This window comes from Nicotiana attenuata, chromosome 5 (genome assembly GCF_001879085.1).
Source record: "Nicotiana attenuata strain UT chromosome 5, NIATTr2, whole genome shotgun sequence".
Lineage (NCBI taxonomy): Eukaryota > Viridiplantae > Streptophyta > Magnoliopsida > Solanales > Solanaceae > Nicotiana > Nicotiana attenuata.
This window is the reverse complement of record NC_031993.1, coordinates 9,248,926-9,258,594: the sequence shown is the minus strand read 5'-3', so window position 1 is coordinate 9,258,594 and position 9,669 is coordinate 9,248,926. Positions and strand designations below refer to the sequence as shown.

Sequence of the window (9,669 nt, the reverse complement as noted above, 5' to 3'; positions counted from 1 at the left end):
TTAGAGCCATAAAATAAGAATTCAGGATGATTTTTAAATTTTTGTGTGCCAATAATATCCATGCCGTCTTCATGAATTCGGGCAACGAGTTATGAACCCTCTAAAATTGATTGGCCCATCAGAAATGACCTAATAAATAATAGTCATTGCTTCACCATGAATGTTCCTCATTTTTGGCGTTTTAGAGTCACAAAATTGGAATTCAGGACGATTTTCAATTTTTTTGCGCCGATGTCCGCGCCATCTTAATGAATTTCGAGCGATTGGCTGTGAATCGCCTAAAATTTTGTGGGCCAATCAGATACGACATATAAACAATAGTCATTGTATCACCATGATCATTTCTCATTTATTTGGTGTTTTATGATCATAAAATGGGAATTCAAGTCGATTTTCAAATTTTCGTATACTAATGTCCACGCACTACAAAAAAAGGGGTCAAATGGCGGCAGTTAATTAGCGGCGGTCACCGATAACTCCCGCAAATTGTGTCAAGTTGTGGGACTTTATCTCTAGCCGACGCAATTAATTATAATTTGGGGGATTTGGTACATTAAATTCAAAAGAGCGCCAAGCTTCTAATTTTTCCCTCATTTTCTTCTCCGCCAAAACCTTTTAGACCTAATTAACCAAAACCTTTAGACTCATTTTGCCATCTCTCTCACGCTCTCTCTCTCTAGTCTCCAAGCGGCGGCCTCTCTCTCACCAAATTGGAGTAACGTTGCTAGAAAATCCACGGTGTTCTTCTTCAGTTTATTTGCAATTGGTCTTTCATCTTCTCCAATTCTGATTTTGTGTAACCAGGTATTTTTGAATTTTGTAAATTGCATGTGGGTTTTCACTTTATTTTTGTGTCATTTTGGTTATTCTCTGTTGGATTTGAGGTTTCTCTATTTATTTGGAGTTTTTTGGTTGATTTGGGGTTTCTATGTTGATTTATGCAATTTATTAGCTTGATTTCTCAATAAACCTAGAATTTTTTGTCATGCAATCTGCTTTATTGCCTCAGTATCCTAATGTATTTTTGTTTTCTGTTTCTTCTTTCATGTTCTGTAATGTAAAAAAATTCACTAAAAAATTGATTAGTCGCTGTGTTTTTCAGTTTGGTAAGCTTTTTTTCCATATTTCTTTAATTACTGCACTGGTATGCCTAATTTTTAACCTTCTTTTTACTTGATTCTTACATGCATGTTTATGGCAGATACCTAGGCACATGTATGTATAATTTTGGTTTTGCAATGATGCTCTGTTTTTATTTTGAGGAACCACATTTTGTCAACGCATAAGATATCTCTTTTGTCACTCTCTTTCTCATCTGGATAGTATCATAACAATTTAATTTAATTACTGACCAGTCCTTGTAAGTATAAATAATGACCAAGGATCATGTAGTCTATCTTTGGATGAGATATCTAATCTATTAAAGCGTGGGTCGTTGCTGTTGTGCAGATTTTAACTGACAAAAATAACAACAAGACATTGGTTTGTTTACTCGTTGATGACATCTATCCATGTTTCCAAGAACTCCCTGAAAAGTTTATCTTAACTTTTCTGAAAACTATTTGGTGTTAAAATCAACTTCATTTGCTTATTCAATGCAGTACATGATTTTTTGATTTTCTCCCCCAATTATTTGCTATAGACAAGTAATGAATGGTGTAACGTATCCTAGAAAATGGTAGTGAATATGATAAGGTTGGCATTTTTAATGTTTCCATGTCTTTGTTTTGCTCCATCTTACAGTCTTACCATATATAGCTTTTATTTAATTTCCTTTAGAGGACAGTACAATGAAGTAGATTTTTATAGTAAGACTTGACAGTACAATGAAGTAGATTTTATAATTGTATCTTAGTGCTGCTGCTGATCACCCGATCTTTCATAAACATACTAAGTGTTCCATCATATCATAATAATGGTGGGGATCTGCATGTGCAATGTGTTTTAATGCCACTGAAGTTGTCCTCTGCATATGTACTTAAACTTATGTGCCATCATGTTGCGCTGCTTCTCAACCAGATGTTATAAGGAGAGTAATAAGTTGGTAAATATGGTTATCTTTTATGGCTTCTTAATATTACTTTAATGCATTTAAATGCTTGCTGTAATGTAGTCAATTAAGGAAAAATTAAGTAGCTTATTGTAGCATTCTCGGTTGGTCTTATCATGCTAGATAATTAGTAGAACATTAACTTTACTTTTTGTTGTCTTATAAAGTGTTAAAATATGTCTCTAATCCTATAGCTTGAAAATCTTGTAGGTGATATTGTTTCACACTAATTTATTTTTTCAATGGATAAGTCTTGGATTAGAATGTCGAGGAACACACCAGAATATTTGCTTGGTTTGAAATTTATAGAATTTGCATTTAAGATTGGAGCTATAAGAGATAGAATAAAATGTCCATGCCTTAAATGTGGTTCAGAAAGTGGCAATGAGGTTTTGTTTCATCTATGATAGTTCAATGTTTATATCATATATATAACAGAATTTTATTTATGTTTGTAGTTTCTTTTCTGTTATGCAATCTTAAATAACATACTTTGTTGTTATAACTTGTATGAATATCTTTAAAGTATGCAAGTAAGTGAGTCTTGATATATCATTAGGCAATTCTGTTATTGTAAGCTGGTTTGACATGAATCTATATCATATTAAGAGTTTTGTTTGTATCACTTAATCTAAATGGAAGATTCAATTAGTTTATATAAGCATTTATTTAATTTGCTTATCTTTTATTAATTACAGATATGCCGAAGACCAAGCGTTGGCAGAACTTGCAAAAGTCAATTCAAGGGAATGCACAACCAGCCCCGTCAGTTCAAGCAACAACAAAGCCGGCTTCGTCGATTTCATCACAGTTCGTCAGTTTAGGCAACAACAAAGCTGACTTCGTCGGTTCAGGCCACATCATAGTTTGGTTCGTCAGTTCAGGCCACATCACAATTGGCACGTTGGTTCAAGTTGCATCACAACCGACTTCGCCTTTTCAGTCCGCGTCACAGCCGACTTTGTCCTTTCAGACCGCATCACAATCGACTTCGTCCTTTCAAGCTGTATCACAGCCGACTTCATCCTTTTAGGCCGTATCACAGCCGACTTCATCCGTTCAGGTCGCATCACACCCTGCACTATCCAGAATGCTTGTCTTGGTGTGCATTTAGTTACTTATTAATGTTGTGACAAACAATATTTAGGAAAAAACACGGTGGATGAGTCTGAAGTTTCGCCGAATGATGCTGTTGGTAAAGTGCTAGGAAAAGAGCACTCTTGGAAGGGTAAGGTGCTTAGGATTAGGAGCTGTCCCCAGCAAAGTTTTTAAACATGCAAGACCTCGTTTTGGTGGTATGAATGCTTCAAGTAGTGATGCTTCATGTTTGAACCATTGCCAAGAGAACTACAATAAATTGTTGAATGCTCACAACCAAAGCCAAGAGAACTACAAACAAATGATGAATGCTTTCAAGGCATATATGATAATGAAAGAAGGGAAAATACCAGAGCAATTTGTGGGATTCTTTGCTTCTCCTCCTACAATGGTAAATAAACTTGTGATTTTTTTTTTTCAACTGATATTATCTGCATCAGTAGCTACTCATATAAAAAAAAACTAAAAATCTTCTTTCTCCGCTCTTCTTTAGTGGTACTTTATTCCTGTTGACACTTTCTTATTTCTGGGATTATAGTTGTGTATGTGTACTGCTGAATTCCTAGTATCATGTGTTTTAAAATTTTGACTACAAAATAAAGGATGGAATTGGTTCTGATTTTTATTCAATAAATAGCTCAAGTTATAATTTGCATTCAAAAGATCTTATTGTTTTATTTTGTTTGCAGCCAAGAGATGCACCTAGTGGATCCCTATCACCCATGGACGCAAGAAGATCATCTGATGGCAGTAATCAAAATGACAACAGATGGCAGTAATCCAAGTGACAACAATTGAAGTTCTTTATAATTGAATTAGATAATTAATTGTGACAATGTAATTATGTGATTGGAGCGGATGTTAGAATCGCTAGGGTGAATGTTTTATGTTAAAATTTAGTTTGAAAACTACAGTGGAAGTTCGTTTTGAGCAACTAAATATAGAGGCAGATTGCTATATCGGAGACAGAGCTCTTCCGACGCTACTGAATGCAGCTAGCAACATTGCTGAATCTGCTTTGAGTTGTTTAGGGATTAGGAGATTTGCCATTGGAGCATTTTCGTGGCCCCACCATTTATATATGAAAGTAATACTTTTGTGATGCTAAATATGTTGATATTTCTAAGTGGTGATATATATATCTTTTTTGGGTTAGATTATGGTGTGTACGGGTTCATTAGTAGATAATATTCTAAGTCCAATATTTGTAAAAAATACAGTAAAAAAAATTAATACGTTGAATGAATTGCGTGGGTTTTGACTGCCGGAACTTGTAAAAAATATAAATTTTTTAATAATTTAATAATCAATTTACGGGGGTTGAACTGCTGCTAATTAACTACGGCAGTCGCGACAGCGGTCGCGGCAGAACTACTTTTGTGAACCGCTGCAACAACAAATTGCGGGAGTTATCGACCGCTGCAATTTGTAAAAATAACTGCCGCAATTGGCTATTTTTTTGTAGTGACGCCATCATTGCACAGATAGCCACTAACAGCTTATGTCTTTATTTTAAAGCCAGCGTTTTAAATGTCTTTAGTCTTTAGCCACTGGTTTAATAAACTTTAACTGCTCGGACAAAAATACCCTTCTGCTCATGTCCTTAACTTCAGGACTTCAGGACTACATGTCCTTAACTTTTGAACTTGAAACTCTAAGTTCAGGACTTCAGGACTACATGTCCTTAAGTTTTGAACTTGGAACTCAAACTTCGTCCTTAACTTTTGAACTTGTAAGTCAAAGTTAAGGACCTATTGTCCTTAACTTTTGAACTTGTAACTGTAAGTTAAGTACTGCTTGTCCTTAACTTTTGAACGTGCAACTGGAGGTTAAGGACTGTCTGTCCTTAACTTTTGAACTTGTAAGTCAAAGTTAAGGACTATAAGTCCTTAACTTTTGAATGTGTAACTGTAAGTTAAGGACTGTCTGTCCTTAACTTTTGAACTTGGAAATCAAAGTTTAAGACGTACTGTCCTTAACTTTTGAACGTGTAACTGTAAGTTAAGAACTGCCTGTCCTTAACTTTTGAACTTGTAACTATAAGTTAAGGATTGCCTGTCCTTAACTTTAGAACTTGTAACTGTAAGTTAATGACTACCTGTCCTTAACTTTTGAACTTGTGTCCTTAACTATTGAACTTAACTTTAGGACTTCAAGACTACATTTTTTTGGTTTATATGCTTAGTAGTTGAATCAGAGGTTGATGATGTGGGTAAAAGTACAAATTGCATTTGATTATCTTTTTCTTTTCGTTATATTTGGTGATATCTGCTTCATCTGTTTGCTTCCTCTAAGATTATTAGCTAAGCCTTTGGGTCAACGCGTTGGTAATTCAGAGGACTGGGATTCAATTTGCCTGAAGTTTTCCTCATCCTGGTTATCACGTAATTCTCTTTGCTTCTTCTCTTCATCCCTTGACTGTGTTTTATGTCTATGATCTCCTACAAGTAGCCGGATTTTTGGTAGGGTGTGTGTGGCAGAGACAGCGCGAGAGAGAAGGAAAAGGGTAACTTTGTCTTTTCATATTAATTTTAATAGACTAGTGGCTAGTTTTGCTCAGCATTAAAAATGGTGGATAAAAAGTAAATACCACTTTAAATAGTGGCTACCCCATGCCATTTCTACTCTAAATCACATAAAATTTTGTGGGCCCATCAGTAATGACCTAATTAACAATAATCATTACTTTGCCATGAACTTTCCTGTCACGACCCAAAATCCACTAGTCGCTAGGTAAGTCAACTACTAACTATTCAATTTCAATAATATTAATTAAACAATTAACCAAAGTGATTTTCTGAATCTTTTACACTTCCCAAGGACTGGTAGTACAAATCATGAGCTTCTAAGAATAGTCTTCATAGGGCAATTGTCACTGCTTATGGACCCGAACCTGGGTGATCTATCCATGACCAGGATGAATCCAGCCGGACTTCCTGCCCATCGAGTACTTAGAATTTACAAAGCTGATATGAAATAAATATATCATCTGTTTGAAAAATACATAAACAGAGTTTTATAATTCTAAGGCTACCATGAACAAGAGGCAGCTATAATAGGGACGCAGGTTCATCTTCCAATTCAGCTCCCATCGAACACAGCAACATCGTCATCTGAAATCTGCACGTAATGTGCAGAAAGTCTAGTATGAGTACAACCGACCTCATGTACTCAAAAAGTAACAAACCTAACCTCAGGTTGAAATTAGTGACGAGACGAGGTGGAACATAGGTCGGGTCCAACACCAATAACTAACAACAGTTTATAACAGCGTAAAGCATATAAACAAGGAAATAACTCAGAGATAAAAAATGTTCAACTTTTTGCATAGTTTTTCCGAAAATAGTTCCGCCTTTCAAGAATATCAGTAAAAACTCAAATCCTTTATCGAAACCATCGAATTTTTTTTGAGATAGTTTAAAAACTATAATTTTCCTGAAAAATCCTTTCCACAATAAATAAAAAATGTTTCATTTCCCTTCCAAATAACAAGTGTGAAATAAAAGTCATGAATGATGTGATGCCGTACAACACGAGGAAAAATGCATCTCTATGCTTGTATGCCATGTGTGCATGACAATGGCATGTATCTCAGAGATGAATCATGTACTCACACTCTCAGAGTACTCAATCTAACTGCCTCGCATCCTCTCTCACTATGCTAAATGCTCAGCACACTCAAACACTCAACGCTGTACAATAACCACTGCGGCGTGCAGCCCGATCCACATATATATAGTCGACTGCGCTCACTGGGGGTGTGCAGACTCCGGAGGGGCTCCTTCAGCCCAAACGTCATATCGCTGCAGCGTGTAGCCCGATCCAATCTCGTTGCGGCATGCAACCCGATCCATAATATATATATATATAAGTAGCCCTAAGGCTTGTTGCGGCGTGCAACCGGATCCATTTGCATAAATATAATCAATATATCGCTATGACGTGCAGCCGGTCCCAAAAGTAGAATAGATATAATATGCTGCGGCGTGCAGCCCGATCCCAAAGTGTCACTCTCGCTCAGGCCCTCGGCCTCACTCAGTCATCAATCTCTCCAGTCTCACTCACGGGCTCACAATGTCATGAATCTAGCCCGACAACAATGATATGATGTATCAATATCAACAACAGAGACTGAGATATGATATAAATGCATGAATATGACTGAGTACGAAATATTAATGAAATCAATGAGATGACAACAAGAAACGACCACTAGGGGTCCCAACAATATCAGTATAAACCTAAACGTGATATCTAGCATGGTGTACATCTCAATTGCTTTATCACATGGTGAAAAACACAATTACCAACAAAGTGGGCCACTGAACGGTTCCCTGGAAACAACAGAGTCACAATTCACAGGGTGCACACCCACACGCCCGTCACCTAGCATGAGCGTCACCTCAACATCAATCATATAGCACGTAATTCGGGGTTTTATACCCTCAACACTAAATTTAGAAAAGTTACTTATCTTAAACAAGCCAATTCCGACACCGAGCAAGCCAATCGATGCTCTAAGAATACCATCACGCACGTAGCGACCTCCGAACAACTCAAAACTAGCCAATAGCAATTCAAATACACCAGATAAAGCCCAAGGAAGCAATTACAATTGATAAAGATCGAGTTCTTCATCAAATCCCAAATCCGGCCAAAAATCACACCCGGGCCCACGCCTCGAAACTCGATAAAACTCACAAAATCCGACAACCCATTCAGTTATGAGTCTAACCTTACTAGTTTCACTCAAATCTGACTCCAAATCTGTGTTCAAAACTCAAAAATTCATATTATGAAACTTTAGGCCAATCCCCAAAAGTTAGAAAGCTGGTAAGACTGCAATCTATGCCTTATCCCTTTCTTCATTAAGATGGAGTTGGTGTTCAGTGTACCCAAATTTCTCTCTCAATTCATCAACCAATTGCCAAAAATGAAGATGGATTCATGAAATATAATCAAAACTGAGTAGAGAACACTTACCCCAATCCTTGTGGTGATATTTGCTTCAAACATCGCCTCAATCCGAGCTTGGAAATGTTAAAATGAAGCCAAAATCGCGAACCCTTATATTTATCATTCTGCCTAGCACTTCCGCTTCTGCGGACACTTAACCGCATCTGCGATGTCGCTGAAGCGACCAAAATTCCGCTTCTGCGGTAAAATACAAAAGTTGGGCCTCCGCTTCTGCGGTCCATACCCCGCATCTGCGCAACTGCAGGTGCGGAACAACCTATCGCACCTGCGCAAACATCCGCTCCTGCGCCTAACACCCCGCTTCTGCGACCACGCAGCGGGAGAATCTTCGCACCTGCGACTACAGTTCACCAGCCCAAACTTCGCTTCTGCGCACCCCTGCTCGCACCTGCGATCAAAGCTCCGCAGGTGCGATTGCACCAGCAGAGTTCACCTTCAGCAATCACTCAACTCCATCTTTCGATCCAATAACTGTCCGGAATCAACCCGAGCCCCTCTGGACCCCGTCCAAACATACCGACAGGTCCCATTACATAACACGGACCTACTCGAGGCCTCAAAACACACATAACAACATCGAAACAATGAATCACACCTCAATTCGAAATCATTGAACTTTGAAATTTCAAATTTCACAACCGATGCCGAAGCCTATCAAATCACGTTCGCCCTCAAATTTTGTACACAAGTCACATTTGACATTACAAACCTGCTCCAACTTTCGGAATCGAAATCCGACCCCGATATCAAAAAGTTCACTCACGGTCAAACTTTTCAAAATTTCAACTTTCGCCATTTCAAGCCAAATTCTACAACGGACCTCCAAATCACGATCTGGGCGCGCTCCTAAGTCCAAAATCACCCAACGGAGCTAAATGAACCATCAAAAACCCAATCCGAGGTCAAATACCAAAAAATCAAAATTGGTCAAACCTTTCAAATTTAAAGCTTCTAGCTGAGAATCATTCCTTCAAATCAATTCTGAATAACCTGAAAACCAAAACCGACGATTCACATAAGTCATAATACAATCATACAGAGCTACTCATGCCCTCAAACAACCGAGCGCAGTGTAATTGCTCAAAACGACCGGTCGAATTGTTACATTTCCTCTTTTTGGCATTGTAGGGCCATAATATAGAAATTCAGGACGATTTCCAGTTTTTCGTGTGCTAATGTCTATGCCATCTTAATGAATTCGGCGATGGGCTCCAAATTGCCTAAAATTTTATTGGCCTATAAAAAACGACCTAATGAACAATAGTCATTGCTTCGCCATGACAGTTCCTCATTTTTTTTTTGTATTTTAGGGCCATTAAACAGGAATTCTAGATGATTTCTAGTTTTTCTTGTGCTAATGTCCAGGCCATCTTCATGAATTTGGGCAACGGGCTTCGGATCTCCTAAAATTTTTGTTGGTCTATCAGAAACGATCTAATGAAAAATAATCATTGCTTTGCCGTTACTCTTCCTTTATTTTTTGGCAGTTTAGGGTCATAAAACAAGAATTCAGGACGATTTTAAATTTTTGTGTACTAATATCC

General features: G+C 37.6%; 1 long non-coding RNA gene across 1 annotated transcript; it reads left to right on the top strand.

The window, feature by feature from the left end:
- On the top strand, positions 578–4,235 carry LOC109225265. The gene is made up of 3 exons (XR_002067880.1): positions 578–804; positions 2,749–3,539; positions 3,838–4,235. It is a non-coding gene; the product is annotated as an uncharacterized LOC109225265 (long non-coding RNA).